The 22,728-nt window shown below is 42.7% G+C and overlaps 1 protein-coding gene across 5 annotated transcripts in view; it reads right to left on the minus strand.

Moving 5' to 3' along the window:
* Positions 1-22,728, minus strand: part of Fam110b (family with sequence similarity 110 member B) — a 125,508-nt gene that overhangs the window by 25,890 nt on the left and 76,890 nt on the right. The gene's annotated exons all lie outside the window — the stretch shown is intronic.

The raw sequence follows: 22,728 nt of genomic DNA on the forward strand, positions 1-22,728 counted from the left end.
TAGGTTCATGACATTGAAACATAGCAGCTGCAGAGAAACGAGTCACGGAGCAGAGGTGCGGAGAGGATGAGGTGGAACGCACGAGGTTGACCCAGAGGCACGTGCGGAAAGTCAGGAGTCCTGTTAGAGAGCCGTGTGGGTGTGACTCCAGGTCAGAAAACAAGGGGAAGGACAGACAGGGAAGCATTTACTATGAACAGAACCCTGGACTGATGAGGAACACAGGCAGCGCAGTCCCGGAATGTGCAGCTTCACTAAAAAGCCAGCTCGGAATGAAGAGTCTACATCTTGCAAGCATTTCTTCTTTCTAGCATAGCCACCCAGCAACTCAAGTCTAAAACCAACGTCAAACAAGCCAAAGCAAGACTGTAGGATTTACCCAGAATACAGATTAATTCACAAACGATTTACAATACAGACTGATATTTACAAATGTTTATATTTTCAGATGGGTACTGTGGAGTCTGGGAAGGGGATGCTCACTAACAATTATGTTCCCCGACTCTGATGAGCTCTCCCAGCCTTCTGGGCCCACGTCAAAGGCGTCTTATGCTACTATAGCAATGAGCAATTTCTGCAGCCCTGGCTTTCCTAATGGACAAAGGAGGTCCCTGAACTTCTCTGGTTCCTTTCCTCCTGGTTGTATTCAGTCTTCCATCACTTTCCTATTGCAGGACTGGCTTTTCTATATGAATGTGATCAGCCGAAACATCTGAATTTCTTGTCTGTGACCTGCCCTAGAAGCCAAGACAGCGCCACTGATGTATGGAGATACCCACTGTTCACCTCATAGTTCTGCTCAAACATCCAAATAACCGAATACACAGCATATTTAGAGGAAAGAAGCACATGGCTCTCTGTCCCTAACCTTCTACACCTCCTGGGCCACTAACCAGCGAAGCATCCCCTCAGGTGCTGTGTGCCAGGGAGGGCCAGGTCTCTACAGATTCGGACGCTAGCTCCCCTTCCGGGCTTTGCAATAACTGTTCTCTAGGTTTTAGATGAAACCAATCACGGCCATCCTTTTCTTTTCACCTTGGGAATTTCAAGGGTTCCAGAGGCATGTACTCAAAATGAAAGTAGCTTTAAAATACAGCACTTGGGCAATAAACCACTGTCTCGGTGATATGAGCTGGAAGAGACACGCTGGAACTGTCCACCACCTACCCCGTCTGCACTGGAGGGGCAGTGACTTCTGAGATGGAACACAGAAATCTCTCGTGCATGCTCCCATTAGAAAGAAGTTACAATGAAAGCTCTCATTTCTTGGAATGTCAGAGGCATTTCCTAAGTTGCCCTGCTTGGAACTTCTGACAGGAACACCTTCTCAGCCAGTGGGGTTATTCTCCTGTTCTCCTCATGGCATGTCACTACTATGAAGTTCACAGGGCAGCTCAAGAAAAGAGGGGCTGTGCAGATGAAAAGAGGTGACACAACATGTGACCTCCCAAAAATCTTGCAGAAGACCGAGTTACACAGGACAGCGTACCTATGTGCAAGAAGGGAGAGTTACACAGGACAGCGTACCTATGTGCAAATACAGTCTGATCACTTTCTAAGTGCGTTCTGGCCGTGTGCCCTTCTTCACCCACATTATTCCCTATTGCAGAAGCTGTCCTTGTTTCCAGGGAGTCAGGGACTTGCATCTGTGATATGGGTCTTTCTCACATGTGTGTAGTCAAGTTCAAGTCTTGACTGAAGGTGTGAGCTTGAAGTTGGTAAGACCTTGCCTTGCCTTCACCCTGGCTCTGCTGTATATCGGCTGCGTGACTCTGAAAAAGAAGCCAATATGAACCTGGGTTCTGCCTTCCATGATGGTAAAGTGACTATAACTTGCCTGCCAGACTGCTGCACAGAAATACCATGAAAAATGTTACTTTCTAATGTTTAAGGGAATATACAAGAATAATGCCTCTAGGCAATGTCGAAACGAGAATCTAAAAGTGCAATGGGCACAATATGGTTGAGTGACTTGTACATTTATCATCATGATTATTATCATCTGTTTTAAGGTAACAAAGTGGAATCATTTCTCAAAGGCTGTGCCAAACCAACTTCTGAAGTTTTATCCACACTAGAGAGGTGGTTCAAGTACTTCTTCTATGGGTCAAAGGGGGAGTTTTGGAGTTTGTAGCCCACAAATGACTTGGGACATGTTGACTGATGTCGCTACAAATCCTGGCTGCTTTTCAGTGGAAAATCAGAGGAGAGACATTCTTCTGAGTGCAGTCTTCTAGCAGCCTCTTTACTATAGCCCACATGGCTATGAGCTGGGAACCTGAATGAGGTAACAAGGGAATGGAGGAAGGGACAGACACACAGACACAGGTACAGGAAAGAGGGGGTCAGTTGGGCCACACTGGATGGAGATGCAGAAGCAACAACCTGGAAGCTCAATGCATTTATTTTATACATCTGAATCAAGGAGTCAGGATTACTAAAACAGTTGACCAAGAAGGCAGGTCTGTGTGTACAGCTGAATGAGGAGGAGGGTCTATGGTATACAGTTGAATGAGATGGCAGTGTTAGCTAGTCTCAGCTCAGTAGGGTTCTTTCTAATGGGGCAGTCTCAGGCTATAAACCTCTGGGAGGCTGAAGCTGTGGTAGATACTTTCTGCACACATTGCCACTTTCGGCACACACTGTTAGCATCTGCAGACGGGCAGGGGAAGGTGTTGCTATTTTCCTAGCCTGACCTACGGAAGCTTTGCCATTCCCATGATGCACTGGGATTCTTGACATGGCCATGCTCATATTAATGGCATATGCTCTCTTAGAATGTCATCTGTTTCGCCACACTCCTGCTCCCGAGGTACAGCACAAAGTCACAGCCACAGCTTCCACGAGGAGCATCGGCATAGCAGTGAGCATGAATAAGGAGCATTCTGGAAGAAGCACTTCCTCACCACTAACCCAGTCAGAACCTGACCAGCCACCAATCTCTTCTTCCTCAGGTGAAACAGATGAGTGGCTACCCGAGGAAAGAGAGCTTGAAATCCATGCCCAGGAAATCAGCTGGTTTCCTCCCAGGGTCAGTATATCTGCAAATTAGTACCTCTGCAGTCTCATTCTGTCTGTCTCTCTCTCCCCTCCCTCCACACCTTAGGATAAACAGGCTTCATTTAGGAGTTAATGCAATAGGGAAAGAGACCAGAACAGAGCTGGATTCTACTCCAGATAAGTCATGGTTCAGTACAGGAGACTGACAGCAAGGGAGGAGAGCCGGGGCCAGCGAATCAAAATTACACTAAGTGGAAGCATCAGGGATGCAGGGCCTCTGGTTCAGTGAACCTTCTATGATTTTTACTGAAGACAAGCCGGTTGGGGTATAAAGAGATACCAAATAAGGAGAAATTCGATGACGGTCATACATAAGGGGTGGCTAATCTCTTAACTGAAGTAGCAAAGGATATTGCTACCTCAGAGTGATCCAGGTGCAAGATAAGGAAGATAAGGTCATGGCTCTCTGTCTCCCGAGGCTAGCATGAAGCTGGCCGTCCTAATCACGAGTAGCAACTGGTGTTTCCAGGACGAACACCAACCACATGTATGAAAGCCACATGGCAGAGCCATGCTCATGGTGGAAAGCAGAAAGGCAATGGGGTGAACTAAGTCCTTGGGGATTTTGGAAACTGTGTTATCATCCATAAACACATTAGTGGGGAAAGGTAAATGTTTCCAAAACTTACAGCTAAAGGCCTGTGTAGACCTGGAATCTAGCCACAGGCAAAGCTTTGACGCTACAGTCTTTCAGATGGTTTTGGAAGCTGAGATTTGTAGCATTATACAATTAATTATAAAGACAAAAGCCTTTTGGCATCAAAGTTTAAAAATGTTATTTTACATGTTTCTAAGTTTTAAATACATAAAATATATCGAATCTTTCTGTTTTTGGAATGACATTACCAGACAAACTAAATCTATTAAGTTTAATGCAGAATGATTAAGGAAACTGCAAAAACTGCCTTCAGGTTATGAATACAGATTATATTTACTAGTATGCATATCTATGAGATACACATTACACAACCATTACAGAAATAACACTTGGTACAAGGTTTTTCTTGTGAATCAGAACTACCCATGGACATTAACATAGTAATTCCTACTAGGAGGTCTAGGAGGCACAGATGCCAAATTTTATACATAAAGATAATGAGGTCCCAAGGTGTCAGGATAATCAATGCTTCTTCTGCCTCTGCTACAGTTCAGATGCCTCTCCTGGTCAGCAAAGAAGGAACTGAAGCACCGAGGGTAGGAGCCACCCTTTCTCCTGGGCTGTTGTTCCCCGGCTCTGAGCTCCACACAGCAACTGACCTGAGCATGCGTCAGCTTTCCTGTTCTCAGTTTGTTCCGATCTGTTCTTAAATATTAACTTTCACACCATCTCACTGGGGACTGCATTTGAATCAAGTCCTCTTTGTTCTGTATTTGCAGCTCACCAGAAAGTGCCACGCAGACTCTTACCAGCTTGCTTCTGCTTGATCAGACGTTGAGAAACAATTTCACTAGATTTTCTAATGGGCTTGCCTGCTATTGATCCCTCAACCCCACAAACACCGCTTAAACGATTCTGAACACAACGGCACTAAAATGCTCTAAAACAGAACTGTGGAGAGGGAGGCTGTTAGCCTCTGGCTGCCCCAGGAGGTCGTGAGCAAGCACTCTCTGGTCTTCTGAGCTGCACACAGACTTGCAATCCCCACATCCCCACATCCCCACTGCTGTGAGCCTCCCAGGACAGAGAAGCTTGAGGCTGTTTTTGGGTAAGAATTGTTCCTAATATTCTGTCTTGTTCAGTCTTTCAGTCTCTGGATAAGAAGATACAAAGTTGTTTAACTGCATTGATAACTTCTGGTTTACTAACCATGACAACTTAACTTCTGTGTCCAGGAGGAAGGAAGGCAAAGCTGCTTCCTGGCTTCCTCCCCATAGCTTGCTCAGCCTGTTCTCTTACTTCACACAGGGCCAGCTGCCCAGGATGGGTTCTGTCCGTATCAATCATTAAAAGATGGCTCAGTGGTTAAGAGCACTGGGATGCTCCTCCAGAAGACCTCGGCTTAATTCCTAGCACCCACATGGTTGCTCACAACTGTCAACACTCAAGTTCCAGTGGCTCTGACTTTTCACAGACATACTTGTAAACAAAACACCAATCACATAAAAATAAAAGGAAGGAAAGAAGGAAGGAAAAAGGAAGGAAGGAAGGAAAGGAAGGGAGGGAGGGAGGGAGGGAGGGAGGGAGGGAGGGAGGGAGGGAGGGAGGGAGGGAAAGAAAAAAGAAAAAGCCCACAGACAATTTGATGGAAACAGTCCCTCAATTAAAGTCCCCCTTTCCCAGGTGGCCCTAGCTTGTGCTGAATTGACAAGTAGCAACAAGACAAATGACTAACTCACACAGGTGGGGACAATTGGTCATTTTCCAGAGATAGGAAGGTAGAAATTTTCATGCATTTATAGTCTCCCCTGCTTTGCACAGCTCAGTCGCTCTGTTTTATCTCCGGATGTCCAGTGTATAACACAGTACACGGTGCTATGTTTACAAGTATCTGGTAAATATGAACTGGCTCCAATTCAAAGCGCTGCCAAATGGCTGAGCTAGCATTTCAATTTGGGTCATTATGCCTCTGGAGGCATAGCTCAGGAAGGCTGTAGCATTTTGCCTCCTTTTACACCCTTTTATGGGGGAAGGAGAGTGGGGGTGGTGTGGGGAGGAGTCAGGAATGGAGTTTTCTCTGCTCTAAGGTATACTGCTGAAATGCATTTCTTAAGGTGCTCTGCAACAACTAGCGACAATATGAGCACGGAACATGAAGCTGAGAGGTGAGTCGGTTTCAAGATCTTAGGATTCTGCTTCCGGCTACTGTCTCTTGGTGTGCACACGTTTGTGTGCTCATGCTCAGAAGTCATTGTCTACAAAAGCAGTAAATGAGTAGTATGCTTTTACTGGGCAAAATGCACACAAAGAGAATTCATTTCTTTAGTTCTAACAAAAATGGAAAATGAGCCAGGAAGGTTATTTCTTCACTTCCGAGGAAGCAGACAGGGCTGCACACCCCAATGGGTTATGGACTATTCCAAACACTTCCTTTACCAAATAAGTCACAGATTTTTGAGCAAGTAGATTAGTCTAGAATTTATAGGGATCCCATTACAGATTAAAACAAAACTGTCTTAGGATTTCTACTGCTGTGATAAAATATCACAACCAAAAGGCAAGCTGGGGAACAGAGGGATTTTTTCACTGTGCAGCTCTCAGGTCATACTCAGCAGCTACTCAGGTTCGCTGTGACTCAGTTTCTCCCATCTCACAAGACAGAGAGTATTACTCATCTCCTCGGATTGGGAAGTGAATGAACACATGGGAACGTTTCGAGAACTTATATGGAGCTCGCCCTGTTGAATATCCTACATGAAACCACTGATGTGTTTTTCTATTCTGCTTCTAGTCTGCAAATATAGGAGTGCCCTAATCTACTGAAGAAAATTAAGTAAGAAATTATAGTAATAAGAAACCTGTAATCTTTAGATAATTTTTGAAATTCTGTATTATCATAATTCTCCTACTTTAACATAATGTTATTGAGCTCTTACCATGGCTGATAAATAAATCACATTTATCAGAGGCATTTATTCATAGATAAAAACAGTATTATAGGATTGGCGTTAGCCATGCCTGAGCGTGGAGAACACAAAGTTTCTGAAGGTACTGAGAGTTCGGCTGTGGTGCCGGAGGCCATGGGGCCAAGGGTGAGCGTATTTGAGAATGCCAATTACATTATAGATAAACCACAGTACTGAAAGGAAGTTCTAGCTTCGTGAAAATATGTAATCTGTTCTTGTATCTTTACTTTGGTGCCTAAGTAACAAAGGATACAGTCTGAGAACAAGGCTTTTGGATTAATAATGTCCCTTCCTACAGACCGACTCTACTGGGATGTCCATGTCTGCCCCACACCACAGGAAAACACAGTCTGCCTGCACTATATTGGCCTTTGAGTTATTAGTGAGTTTTCCTCTTCTTAAGTGACAGGCCATCCTCATTAGTGACCCAGAGGTCAGGCCAGACTGAAGTCATTATCAAGTGTGTAGATGGCACTAATGGCTGGGCATCCACAGATACTCTCAAGCACAGAGTCTCAAAATAAAGTGACAGGGACTATGAAGGGGCACAGGCTTCTCCAACAGGCGGTGACACTGGAAGTGACTTGTGTCTTCTTCACTGCTTCCTGACATGTTAGCTGAGATGTGACCTGGAACAATGACATCCAGGAGATCCCACACAATGACAGTCAGGATAAACAGCCAGGGTGCATTCTTTATCATCCAATCGTTCCTACGTGCAGATCTGCTCCTTTATCGCGGCGGCCTGAATGTGACCTGCTAGCATTTCCAGGTTGAAACCTAATCATTGCTGCAACAGTGTTCGCAGGCCTGGACTGCAGAAGGCCAGCAGCCTAGGAAGGAAAATCCCTATAACATTCTGGGAAAGTGTTGAGGAGAACCCAGCAACATTGTCCATCCGTGAACCAGGAAGTGGGCCCTCAACAGATACTGGTCTCCCACCATGTGCATTTTGTTCCACAGAATTTTGAGAAGTAAATTCCGGCTGTTGGAGTCACTCAGATTATGGTCTTCGGTTACAGCAGTCCAGGTGAACTGTCGCTGCACTGAACAGAAACCTTCAAGAACACCTTGGAATCACAAAGATGAATGTTTCACCTGAGGGCGCATTTGGGAACATATTGCTAGAAACTGCTTCCAGGTTTGTGGGAGTAAATTTCGGAGGGACTAGGTCGGGATGAAGCCACGGACACATGCTAACAAGGTGAAGCTTGCTAGGGGAGCTCAGGGGCCCAGTCCAGCGGATCTTCAGCGCTATCCTGTGCCACGTAGAAGCTACGCCACCTCCCGGGGGATGAATGCAGGTGACTGCTAGTGCGACCCATATTTTTTATAAGATGATAGCTTCCAAAAATAAATAAATAAACAAATAAATAAATATTCTAATTCTAAACTGTACTAAGAGCTACGTAACAAAATGAAATTTTGTTTCCAATGACTTGGGCTTGAAGTGTAACCAAGTCAAACTGTAAGCATTCACGGGCAAACTTATTTAGTGTATATTAGTTAAGTAAGACCTGGCATGTCCCTGTACAATGCCCAACACAAGCTAGGTGCTAAATGAATGCACGAGAGAACACAGCACACCTCCTTCTGTTCCTACATGTTGTTGGAGAGAGGAACTGGTTGGCCACTATGGGAAATTCAAACAAGCTTTAGCTAACCAGTTCCTTTTATTTACAAAATGAAACAATTTGTTCACATCAGTCTTTCTGATGGCATCACAGAAAAGCAATTACCTATGTGTATATGTGAATCTCACTAACTACCGAGAACATAAAATAAAACCTCCAAGGAAAACCTTTCCTCACTGTTTTCCGGTGAATAGCGGCGTTCACCAGCCACTGCCATGACATTTTCACCGCGTTAGACAGTCCGTGTCTGCTGATGATACACACTCCATAGCAGGCTGTGCAGGGGTTAGATGCAAACAGAGAATTTCATACAAGGGACGTGAGCACCTTTAGGTTTTGGCATCTGAGGGGTCCTGGAACCAGATCTCAGTGGAGCTCACTGCACATCTCTGCTTACCGGTGACTTGTACCCGTATCATCGTTACAACCACACAAGCATTTTCATGTCTATGACTTAGATTCCTCGTCATTACTCTCATAATGTTCCTATCACCTTTGCTTCTATCTGTCCACTGCAGTGTTACTGATTCTCATCTACGGAGTTAAAGAAGCAGGTAGTTAAAGTGTGCAAACTCACATTAAAGATAAATAATAACATGCTGAATGAAACCTTAATAGCTAAGGAATGAAGATCACAGTTACATGCTGCCCCCGGGAGGAAGCTGGCTCAAGACTCAGAATGGCACATGAGAGCTGGGGCCGGCACTGCACATCTTATATGAGCATCTAGAAGATTCCTTTCTGTTTGCAAGAAGGGACACCCAGACTGGTGAATAATCCAAAATGTAAAATTAGGCTTATTAAGATGAACACATCTACATTATTCGAAAGCAATATTTTCCTAACAAGAAGTTTAAGGATTATTATAATGAGGTAGCAATGTCCCACCAATCAGTTTATGGATTTATAAATGATGCCACACTGAGAACATTAAAATTCCAAGCAGAGCCTGAGGTAGCCCCATGCCGGGCTGCTGCGCTTTGGACTCTGTTCTCCCTGATGGTCCCTTGTGCTGCATTTTTGTTTCCCGTTCTGTATCTCTTCTAAAAAAAAAAAAAAAAAACTGGGCACAACTAACACTGCTGCTTTAATAATCTAAATGATTTGTATATTAACACGTGTCTTGTGTTATTTACTTTCCTACTGCTGTGATAAACGCCACGGGCAAATTTCAGGAAGAGGCAGTTCATTTTGGCTTATGGTTCCAGAGTGCTGAGTCTCAGGAGACTTAGCAGCAAGCAGCAGGCACGGCAGCAGGAAGCTGAGCGCTCACACACCAGTTACAGGCTTGCAGCACACGGCGAACTGGATGGAGAGTGCGACCACATACACTCAGTGACAAACTTTCTTCAAGAAGGCCACTCCTCCTAAATCTCTCCAAACAGTGCCACCAACTGGGAACCAAGTGTTCCCACGTCTGAGTCTATGGGGACATTCTTATCTCAATCACTACAGCATCATTCTGTAAAAATTTTTCTCAAAAAAAAAGAAAAAGAAAATAGAAAATAGTTCTCCCAACATGATTTTCTACTCTGTTAATCTGCATTTGAAGGAAAAATGAAACATAATATTTGGAAAACAATGAAGTTAAAATCACGTTTTGAAATTTTCAAAGAAGCAAATTTAACCAAGTTTCCAAATCTCAAGGAGAAAATTGTTTTTAATATTATATTCCACAGTGTTAATATAGATAACGTGTTATAGATTTCAAAATTACTAATAATAAGTTTCAAATGTTCTAGTCACACACACACAAAAGTTAGGTATTTGAGAGGCAAAGGGTACATTAGCTGACTTGATTTAGTTATTGCACTATATTTGTAAATAATGTCATTTTGTACTACAGACATTTAGGAAATCATAAATTGTCAATATATGATAAAGAAATTGTAAATATTAGCAGGTAAGATATCATTGAAGTACAGATGCTTTTGCTTACATCCCAATTAAATGTTCACTGTGCGTAAATCAGCACACTTCCATCTTCCATGTGACTCACATCCACCGCTGATGCCCTGAAGACTTAAAGTCTTAAAAATCTTAACCATCTTTTTTCTCTACAATTTCAAATGTAGAAGAACATCCAAAAGTCTCTCTATAAACAGATTCCCTCTCCCTTTTCTAATTGCAGGACGTAAAAGTCTTCCATTTTAGAGTGTGTTAAACCATAAACACACAACACTACTTCCTACTCCCATCAAAACGCCAGGGGTGATGGAGAACCATCTACCTTGGAGGGTTTCCTAAATAAATAATTCTGACCAATTCATGTTTTTTTTTAAAGATGACCGAAAGCAGAACAAATTTCCATTAGTTTCAAATCGTAAATTATTCCTGTGAATAGAAGCTCCAGGCCTTTTGTGGAAGCCGTGCGGCCACTCTTGAGGGCATTTTGTTTCCCTGTGTTGCTCCGCAGGCAGCACTGGAAGAGAGGCAGGGGCACAGAGGGAGGGTGTGGTGTCTGCAGCTTCCTTGGGTCTTATCCCTGGGCTTCTGAATAAATCACAGTAAGTGTTTGCCGCAGGCTTCACTCACTCCAGAATGGGCTGGCTGCATTGAAGGCAGGTTGATGGCATGAAGACTGTAGGATGTTATTTAGTCTCAGAGTTAGAAACCAGGGCAGGCTGCCCTGCCAGCGTTGGCAGTGTTACAACTTTGTGTCTCTGGCGGCACTGAGGACGCCTGCTGGTCTGTCGGTGTCCTGGGCATCTTGCCACTGTCCAGGATTCCTAACCTCCTTTCTGGACAGCCCTCCTACAACTGTGGCAGTGAAGCTGGGGTGAAGAGTGTGAACCACCCCAGCCCCCAAACTGCCCTCCTGTCCAAGCCAGTGTAGCCTCCAGGCAAAATTAACACTGTGGAAAAGGAAACTGCCATGTTCAGGGTCATTGTTAGGAACTGCTACTGTGTCTTTCTTTAAGACTAATAAGCGAATTAAGCCCTGGGGCTTCCATAGTTCTAGTTCACAGACTCTGGCCATGGTCAAATTTGTTCAGCAGAAAATCATTCTTGCAAATATTACATTAAATTTGCCAAATTGGAGTTCAGTCTTCCTTGGTGCCTGTACTGTTAAGTACTTGGTAACTGATCTAAGCTTCTACCCATTTATTTGGTACTTTGACAAACAGTTATTTTTAAAGCAGGCCCAGCTTCAAACTTCATGTTAGGAGTGGTATGAAATGATACACATTTATGACACAGAGGTCAAGGTCTAGTAGACAAGGACGGAAGTGAAGCAGGCCGCCTAGAGATGCTACCTGCACAGGTGACTGAGCAAAGCTCCCCACTGAAGACCTGCTGTTTAGGTGTTTAGCTAGGTCCTCAACAACTGACCCCACCCCCATGAGTCTTTACTAGGAACTGAAAGGGTTAAGTGGGCTACCACCATGCTGTCACAGGCCCATGCCTAGTGGCCACCCCACAGACAGAAGGTATTCTGTTATAAAGCACAGCCCACCTGAAGAAGTCCTGAAGTGAGTGGAGAACAACTCCTCACTTTAGCTGCAGCTTACTACATGGTGAAGTGAAAGGCGGGGCAGGCACTCCGGGTGTGTGGAACTTCTGAACAATGTCGGGATCCAAGTCACGTCAGGGAAGGTGGGGAGTCACGAATGATGGAGGGGAGAGAACAGGGGGACTGAAACCCTCACACCCTGGCTATTTTGGGGTAAGAGCAGCAGCAATTCCAGGACAGCTATTGTCCTCAATATTCCAGAAAGCACCATGTGTGATTGATTCAAAGATAGGCTAGGTTTCAAGTTCATTTGAGTCAAGTCTGCGGTTACAGTTGCCTGAGGTGGCATTAGCTTTCTGTGCACATAGCAGCACCCCGAAGGTCTCTCACATCTGCACCTGCAGCTCCCAGCTCCCCACTTTTCCTAGTCCCCAAGTTGCTCTTGGTTACAGAAGTGTGAACAAGCAGAATCTGAACAGTACTAGGGAGTCATCTGCTCATCATATTTGCCTCCTTCACCGTGAGCAGTCACCACCTCTGTGCCCTGTTGGAGCGGATGCTCTAGGCATCATGTCTGGCCTTGCTTACAGTGTTGCAGAGCGTCCTGAAGCCTCCATGTCTGCCTCCCTCACGGTGCTGGAGAGGATCTCCCAGCCATGTCTTCTGTCTATCCTCCTTTCTGAGCTTCCTTACAGATCAACCATTCCTTATAGGAATCTTCACTTCAGACTCAGAGAAAAATTTGGAAAACCTTCGAGAGTTTTATTTGAATGGGGGAGAGGGTAAAGTTGGTGAATTTACAATATATTACAAAAAACTAGCTGTATGTTTATGTTTGCAAGAAGGGCTGATACCCAAATGACCAAATCCAGTGAACCAACCGCCTTGCTTCCTGTCTGTGTAAGAAGTCACTGTGGTGAAGCACTAGGAAGGCTGTGGGGAGAGATCCCTCCCAGATGGACACTGAACTGCGTTTCTGAATGTGATTTAACCAATCTTTCTGTTTGTCTGTTTATTTTTCGAGTTAGAGTTTCACTATTGTATAACAACCTTGGCTGTCCTGAAACTCGATCTCTAGATCAGGTCAGCCTCAAACTCACAGATCTACCTGCTTCTGCCTCCCAAGAGCTGGGATTAAAGGTGTGCACCACCACTGAAATAAGAGGGCAGACATTATCCAAACAAGGCTGTGCATTACTGTATATAGTCAAGCATACTGTTGGTGGGGGTCCCCCTGGAGCACAGTAAAGTGAGGTGGTATTACTGTGGCCATGCAGGGGCTGCTGGGATCCATCTCCCAACCTGTAATCAAGCTTCCTTTCTCACAGATCATATCACACGATTGGGCAGACTAAAAGCATTTGAAGTTCTTTATTATTATTCTTTATGGAAACATCTTCCAAAAGCAACCAATTTTGATGTTTTAGATTATAGATATGTATTATAAGACTGAATGAAACAAGTTCTAATTATTTTAAATATTTAAAAATAAAACAATTCACATGCATATTAAAAAGAGATCATGAATTCTATATCTCAGTGATTTATACTAGCAAACGAGACTGGGTTCACAACCCTCATGAGACTGGAACTGTCACTAGAACTTGGGCTGTATAACACCTCATGTGGCCATATGCCTGTGTCTCTTTTTTAATGAGAAAGAACAAACTAAACTTTAGACTGTAAAACATTTCACTGAAATGTACCCAAGAAACATGAGTCTTTAAATACCCATTTTTTCGACTTCTGACCCTTTTTCTTGACAAATACAAGAATGTCCAATATTCCGTAAGCAGAAAGCAGCAGTGACTATGCTCATCTACCTGTACCCTTGAGGTATGCAATCAGGGCTCCACACAACCATAAATCATGAACTTGAGGGAAAACCCTGTACTAAACATGTATGGATGTTCTTCAAGTCACTATTCTGCAAGCAGAAGAGCTTACCAAGCATTCACACTGCATTAAATATCAAAAGTCGGGGAGAGATGATTCGAAGCAAATGAGAAAGGATGTTCAGGGCACACGCAAACACTTCTATTTTACCTAGAGTGACTTGACTGTCTGACGATTTGGTATGGGGAGCTGAAGTGGTCACATACATTATCCATAACAGGCAGTAGATTGCCTTTAAAAGAAAAACAATGCTCTTTTGATGTCAAGCTTCTTGAGTTCTTTGTATATTTTGGAGATCAGTCCTCTGTCCGATGTGGGGTTGGTGAAGATCTTTTCCCATTCTGTAGGCTGCCATTTTGTCTTGTTGACTATGTCCTTTGCTTTACAGAAGTTTCTCAGTTTTAAGAGATCCCATTTATTAATTGTTGCTTTCAGTGTCTGTGCTACTGGGGTTATATTTAGGAAATGGTCTCCTGTGCCAATGCGTTCAAGTGTACTTCCCACTTTCTCTTCTATGAGGTTCAACATGGTTGGCTTTATGTTGAGGTCTTTGATCCATTTGGACTTGAGTTTTGTGCATGTCGATAGATATGAATCTATTTTCATTCTTCTATATGTTGATATCCAGTTATGCCAGCACCATTTGTTAAGATGCTTCCTTTTTTTTCCATTTTATATTTTTAGCTTCTTTGTCAAAAATCAGGTGTTCATAGGTTTGTGAACTGATATCCAGGTCTTTGTTTCTATTCCATTGGTCCTCCTGTTTTTATGCCAACACCAGGTTGTTTTTATTACTAATGCTCCATAGTAGAGTTTGAATCCAGGGATTGTGATGCCTCAGAAGTTCCTTTATTTTACAGGATTGTCTGAAATGCTCAACATTCTTAGCCATCAGAGAAATGCAAATGAAAACAACTCTGAGATTACATCTTACGCCTATCAGAATGGCCAAGATCAAAAACACTGACAGTTTATGCTAGAGAGGATGTGGGGTAAGAGGAACACTCCTCTGATGTGGGATGTCTTTCTGTATAAGTGTTGCTTTTATTGGTAAATGAATAAAGCTGTTTTGGCCTATGACATGGTAGAATATAGCCAGGGTGGAAGAGATATATAGAAAGAGTAGGTGGAGTCAGGGAGATGCCAAATAGCTGCCGAAGGAGACAGATGCCAGAACCTTACCGGTAGGCCGCAACCTCATGGAGATAGGAGATACACAGATGATTAGAAATAGGTTAATTCAAGATGTAAGAGCTAGCTAGAAATACACCTGAGTCATTGGTCAAGCGTGTTGTAATTAATATAGTTCCTGTGTGATTATTTGGGTCTGGTGGCTGAAAAATGAATAATCAGTCTTCATTTACACAATGGCGCCTCTTATCTGGGGGCATGGATTCACATAAGATGTAAAAAAACAAAAACAAAATACAAAAAAGCTGAAGAAAAAAAGAAGGCCTCTAGACCCACAAAAATAGGAAATGTAAGAACAGCCTTCACTTACACTCTTCCATTGCTGGTGGGAGTGCAAACTTCTAAAGCCAATTTGTAAATAACTATGGTGATTTTTCAGAAAATTAGGAAACGGCCTACCTCAAGACCCAGTAATACCACTTTTGGGTATATATCCACAGGATGTTCAATCATACCACAAAGACATGTGCTCAACTATGTTCATAGCAGCTTTGTTTGTCATAGCCAGAACCTGGAAACAACCTAAATGTCCCTTGATTGAAGAATGGATAAGGAAAATGTGGTACATTTATACAATGGAGTACTATACAGTGATAAAAAATAATGACATTTTGAAGTTTGCAGGCAAATGGTAAAATATAGAAAAAACGATATTGAATAAGGTAACCCAGACCCAGAAAGACAATTATCATATGTACTCACTCATAAGTGGCTTTAAGACATAAAGCAAAGAAATGCCAACCTACAGTCTACAATTACAGAGAACCTAGACAACAAAGAGGACCCTAAGAGAGACATACATGGATCTACACAGGAAGGAGAAAAAGACAAGTTCTCCTGAGTAAATTGGGAGCACTGAGGTCATGGGAGAAGGTAGAAGGGGAGAAGGGAGGGAAGCAAGGGAATGGAGAAAATGTATAGCTCAATAACAACAATTATATTAAAAAGGTATACAAAAAAAGAAAAACAATGTACTTACAAATAGCAATGGCAATGTATGAATTAATGTATTATCCAAAGAAAACCCCAATGGCAAGGGCAGCATCTGTCTTTCAGTACAGTTTTTGCTTTGCAAAGTTCTAAGTATAAAAATAACCATACAAATAAAAGGTGGGTAATTTGTACTTAATGGAAAAAATTATGGTCCTTCTGTGACTCTTAAATACATTTTACCATTATAATGAACACATAATGAATGTAACTTAAAACACTATAAATGACAAGCCTACTGAGAATTTTTGTGCATGTGTGTGTGTGTTTCTTATCCGGACTGGTTGAAATAGGTCCTACCTTCTCCATCCTATCACAAGGTATACAATATGGTGAGTATCCATTCCGCAATTGGTTTACTGTCCTGTCAGCTTCCCCTTCATAGTTTCAATAACTTCCAAGTCTGTCTCTGAAGACTCCTTTGGTGGTAAGCTCGGTGACTGCATTATGTTTTAGTTTATTTGCTTTGGTAATATCTGATCCTTTGTGTCATGTGCTGACTAGTTTATGTTAACTTGACACAAGCAATAGTTATCTGAAAGGAGGGAACCTCAGTGAGAAAATGCCTCCATAAGATCTGGCTGTAAGGAATTTTCTGTAGTGATGGATGGGGGAGGGCCCTGCCCATTGTGGGTGATATTATTCCTGAGCTGGTGGTCCTGGGTGCTATAAGAAAGCAGGTTGAGAAAAAGTCATGAGTAAGTCAGTAAGCATCATCCCTCCATGGCCTCTGCATCAGCTCCTGTCTCCAGATTCCTGCCCTGTTTGAGTTCCTGTCCCGACTTCCTTCAGTGATGAATAGTGATATAGAAGGATAAGCCAAGTAAACCTTATCCTCTCCAACTTGCTTTTAGGTCAGGGTGGTTACATCACAGTAACAGAAACCCTAACTAAGACAAGTTACAACACTCCCCATTCAAAAGCAACTAATTTGATTTTCCCTGAGTCACTCTTGTTGGCCAAGAGTCTCTAGGGATAAGATCTAGAACACTGGCAAGCACCTATAAACATGTGGTTCAGCTTTCACCCCCAGAAGAACCACTTTTTCTTATTCTCTTGCCATCACTTCCCCTCACTGACCTGATTGCTGGTCAGTCTTCCCTTGTAAGTGTCTTCCTGTTCAAGTTCATGTGAGTCAACACTGAGAGACAAGTAGGCAACACAGCTAAATCACTGTTATCTATGGGCACTGAACCTCAAAAGACCAAAGTCCCATGACTGATGGGGATGCAAGCCCCGAAAGAACTTCCATTACCACCCACTCTGAGGATGGGCACCCACTGTCTACACATTGATTTGTGGAAGGAAGCGCTAACTCGGAGGCTTATATTCTGTATAAACATAGTTACCATTAATTCAGCTTGAAATATGGTGTTGGCAAACTGGTTTATTGAACTAGAACACAGTAACTGGAAATCATACAGATTGGAATGATGTAAGCAAAAAGCAATGATTAGGAACAATTTAAATCCACTAGACACGTTGTTCTAATCCAACAAGCTGCAATAAAGTACTGTTAATTTAGTTATGCTGAGAAAGAAACCACCAGCTTCCCAAACTTTGCCAAGCGTTTGAAACTGAGAAGAATATCTGGGTATAAGAAAAAGGAAATAAAATCATCTGTAAATTAACCCATTCTTTCATATTCAATCACAACTGGTAAAAAAAAATAATGGTAGATATTAAGTCTTCCATAGTCACCATCTCCCCTGAACTGTACAACCCTGAGGAAACGAGGAACACTGAAGTAAAGTACCTTACCCAGCAGGCCAGTCCATTATTAGGTGGCAGAGCTATCACAAAATGCAGGGGTAGGGCTTTGTCCCCAGTCTTAGGTAACCTGAAGCTCAAAACACTTTTAGGAAAACAGCAGAAGTCTCATGACTGCCACACACCCAACCTTAAAGACATACTGTCCCAAAGCAACGGGGCTCTCATCTCAGTCATTTACCTAGCAAACACGCAGTTCATGGCAGGAAAAGTGAACAGAAGATGGCTTCAGCTTCTAATGTGACAAAGTTCTCACCGAGTCCTTGCTCAGATAACTAGAGAATGAGAGGGGATGGGGAGGAGAGGGAGAGAGAGAAGCTTGGGGAGAGGAAGAGAGAACAAGCACTGAAGGAACGGTGTAGGGCTGGAAGAGTTGGCACAGGGGCCGTCGAAAGCAATGGTGCTAGCGATGGCCTTCCAAGGACTTGCGCTTCACCTGAACCCCCGCGTCCACCCTCACATACAGTGTATAGAGAGCCAGGATGACAAACAGCATGTGATGAGAACATGAATCATTATGACTAATTTTTGAACCTTTATAGCTTCAAGAAGTTAAACGTTATTATCTAGGGATTTGCTGTCAAAGTGGATTGGTTTAGCAGAGGTCCAGGGTGTCTACTAAAGAAATAGATGCCACTCCCACAAGCATTCCATTTATTGAACAAACTGCCAAAGCTTCTCTGTTCATCCTAAGGCACACTGATCATGAGAATCAGATATTCCCTTAACTGAAACAAGAATTTCTCCATGCTACGCAAAACTGTTTTTAATTCAGTGGTTTTTAAATAGTAAGTATCACACTGTGTCCTACAGCGCAGATGGTGACACACAAATCTTTTCAATGGTACAAATCTGATTCTGTTTCAGGTTGTGAGCTTTTCTCAAGGTTTCCAAGTTCCTCGCCTGAGTCATGGCTACATGTCCACCCTGGTTTCTCGCACACCTACCATAGCTGTGGCTTTATGTGCTATACGGAGGTGGAGATGTGCAGTCCCTGGAAAGGAAAGACAGATGTTGAGAGCCTGGAGATGCTGGCACCGGAAATCAAAAGAAAGGAGATGCCTGCAGACTGTGCCAGTGGGCAAAGAAAGGAAGAGGAGAGGGTGATGGAGGGGACAGGCGCAGCTACCCGTTGCATGTTGTGAGCCACACCACTAACTCACATGAAAGTCAGGGTATTCAGTAATAGGCATTAACAGGAATAATTGCCCAGTGCATTTCTTCCCACAGGAAGGGATCTTAGCATTGAGTCTATGGTTATTTGCCAGGTTTAAAGGCATATTTTTAATCAGTTAATTGGGATATAATCTGAAGCAACAGCCATACATGAGGAACATGTAACATTTTTGGAAATCAATTTATATAAAAATGAGTAAGTCCTCCAGCAGTGCACTCAAATTCCGTATCAATCCAGTCTGTAGATTATTTTTCATTTGAAGTTTGTAGACAACCTTGTTATCTCCCAATGTTTTTGCTCTCAAGCCTAATTTTAGGTTGAATTTTCCATGTTCTGACAACTGTGCCTGCTGTTTCCTCACCTGGTGTGGGGTGTGGTCGAGCGACGCCAGCACAGTGGCGGGTTTATTTGCCATCTGGGCCTTTTCGCATCTTCATTCTGCTTTCTTGTAAACACATCCTTAAAAAGAGTGAAGATGCTAGGACTACTGAGTAAAAGGTACAAACATGCAGTGGTCTTGAAAATGACTAAAAACAGCATTCACATTGGAGATTTGAGGTTTCAAATGTCATCTGTGGACTTGGAAAATAACAGAAATACCAGTTGGTCACTGCTGGAGCTCCAATTATGGCTCCACTGTCTCCCCTGGAACTCAGAGGAGCCTACATTCTGGGATTCTCAGCAAGAGGGTTGTTACTGCCTCCTGGCTCCAGGTACAGCCTGCAGCTTAAAGGAACCAGGCAGCGAGAGGCACGAGCAGCGCTGAGAACCAAGAGGTGCTGTCCCGTCTAGAATCATGGTTGCTTTGTTGGCTGGAAGCAATAGTCCATCATAATCAAATTACAGTGTAGTAGAGAACTATCAAGAAATAAATTTTAACAATGGGTATATTAAATAATAACTCTCTGTCTATTAATGTGGTACTAAACATGCCCAGAAGGGAAAGAGATCAGAGCTGAATTATGTATTAAGGAAGAAAGGAGCAGACTGAGTAAACAAACTTCCTTACCTAAGTTTCAAAGACAAGCTTAAATGCTGCAATTAATTCTATATTTAAGTAATTTTTATCTGCATTAGTACAATTTTTAAAACTACATTTAAATATTTAAGTGCATCACAATTTATTACACCACTGAAGATTTCTGTTTATCTCCTGAGATATTTCTCCCACCTTTCAGTTCAGAAAGGTGGCACACAGTGTGGCACACATCTTTAATCCCAGCACTGGGAGGCAGAGACAGGAAGATCTCTGTGAGTTGGAGACCAGGTTGGTCTACAGAGAGAATTTCAGGACAGCCAAAGCAACACAGAGAAATCCTGTTTGAAAAACCAAAATCAAACCAAACAGACGACGAAGACGAGAAGAAGAAGAAGAAGAAGAAGAAGAAGAAGAAGAAGAAGAAGAAGAAGAAGAAGAAGAAGAAGAAGAAGAAGAAGAAGAAGAAGAAGAAGAAGAAGAAGAAGAAGAAGAAGAAATGAACCAGAATAAGAACACTGCAAACCAAACCTATTGCCAATGGAGTAAGTGAAATTAGACATACTTTCCTGGAACTGAGACAGGCATGATAAATACAGCATGTCTCCAAAGCACAAGATAATGCAAAGACAGTAAAGTTTGACTAAATACAATCACATTCTTCCAGATGTTCTCCTACCAAGCCTAAAGCAGGGCTGTGAGATGCTAGCCTCAGTCAGGTGCAAGAGCAGTTGAGCCTGCCTGCCTTAGTTACAGCACACTTAATATCATCCTGATATTTGCAATTTTATATGGATGCTTCTGAAAGAAATAAAATCAAAGTCTGATTCTAGATGAATTTTTATGTTTTTTAGAACTAGTATAGAGTTCATATTCCAGGAACTAGCCAGAAGGTTTATAAAGTACTGAGCTGTTTCCATGGGAACTGGTTGCCTTGCAGTGGAGAGATTGTTCACATATTTCTTGTATCCCAGAGACCACACAGGGGGAAAAGAGGTGACTGAATTTTGGATTTTCAGGGTCATTACCAATAATAACTTGGGGTAGGGTTTCTATTCTTATAAGAATGTCAGATGGGAAGTTGGCACTAATATTTGAAAGTTACTTAATCTTAAATGTTTCCTTATTTTCTGGTCTGCCTAAGACCATCAGGAAGCCAGCAATGCATTCTTTGGGTACACTGGTGCTAAAGCAATACCCAAAATCCATGCTATGACTTACAGACAACCTGATTGCAAACTTCTGTTGCTGAGGAACTCTTGGGGCAAAGACAGGGTCTTTGTAACCCCACGTGTGCAATGAGTGGCCATGGTCCCCCAGAAACTTCCTATATGCGGAGAAATGAGTGATTAACATCTAGTGGTGATGTGCACACCCTCCATTCACATCACGCAGGGGTTATACACAGCTGGAAGCAGAGGGAGACTGCCATATGCATCCTGAAGTGGGCAGGAGTCTTCATTGGGCATCCTTTTTCAAAGAAATGAGTCAACTCTGCTGTGCTTCAGACACCATTCATACTGGGGACATACACAATAGCATCCTTGTCTCCCATGTCACCTTTTGGAGCAACATTGACATTTGGCCAGGGTATGAGGAGACAATGAGCAGGATTAGCACATGGTCTCACTCAGAGGGAAGGTTGGCTTACAAAGCCTACCCATCTTAGGAAAGACAGCACCACAGGGATGAACCCAGCTCTAGCTTTCTGATCTGCCCAGTGGGACCATAGTGAGGATCAATGAGAACGTTTTGGGAATATTTTACAAAGGGCAAGGTTACACATCATAATTATGGATGCTATTTATCAGTATTACTGATATTAAAGTTTGGACAGTATCCCATTCTAGGCTGTGTGTGCGTGTGTGTGTGTGTGTGTGTGTGTGTGTACTGCATGGGGGGATGACTCACATCTATCTTTACAAATGATGAAATGAGATCACTGAGGAATGTTTTAAATAGCACATACACCTTGAACTTTGTTTAGAATAAAGCTAGCCACCTGGAGGTGTGCTACCCCACTTTGTTGATACACAAGAAGGATGGAAACCACATCACACATGTATAAAAGGCAAACTTTTCTAAGCAGGGTCAGAATGGCAAACACCAGGTCTCCATCTCTTTGTCTCTATTTCTCCCTGTGGAGAATCAATCTAAACACTTTGTAGATGTTGGGCCAACTCTAGCACTGAGTTGTATCCTGGTCTTGGAAATACTTTCCTTTAAAAGTTACCTTATGGTCTAGAGTAAAAAGAATTATTTAAACTATTATAATAAATAATTCAATCTCTATAATATTTTTCAAAGCCTGTGTATAGGCTATTCATAATATTTAGTTTTCCTCCAAAGAATGTTGTCTTAGTTAAGGTTTCTCTTGTTGTGAAACGACACCATGATTATTGCATGTCTTGTAGACAAAAATATTTAATTGGGACTGGCTTACTGTTTCAGAGTTTGGTTTATTATCACTATGATGGGAAGCAAGGCAGGGTGGAGGCAGACAGAGTACTGGGTACCTGTAGAGCTGCAAATTCTACATCTTGATTCACAGGCAAAAGGAAGTGAACTTTAGCACTGGGTGTAGCCTGAGCATATATGAGACCCCAAAACCCATCTCCACAGTCGCTCACTTCCCCCAACAAGGTCACACTCCCTAATAGTGCCACCCCCTATGGTACAAGCATCCAAACAAATGAGTCTATGGAGACTATACCTATTTGAACTACCACAGGCCATCTCCTGACCCCCTAATGTCTGCTGTCATAACATAATGCAAAATTCAAAAGTATCCATAGTCTATCACAATCTCAATGATGTTTAAAAGTCTAAAGTTCAAACTCACTTCTGAGAGTCACACAACCTTTTAAATGTAATCCGATATAAAATCAAGATCAAAACACAGATCACATACTTCCAATATATGACGGCACAGGACATACATTGCCATTCCAAAGTAGAGGAAGGTGATGATAATGAGGAGATGCTGGACCAAAGCAAGACTGAAAACTAGGTGGGA

The sequence above is a fragment of the Chionomys nivalis genome, chromosome 16 (genome assembly GCF_950005125.1).
Source record: "Chionomys nivalis chromosome 16, mChiNiv1.1, whole genome shotgun sequence".
NCBI lineage: Eukaryota > Metazoa > Chordata > Mammalia > Rodentia > Cricetidae > Chionomys > Chionomys nivalis.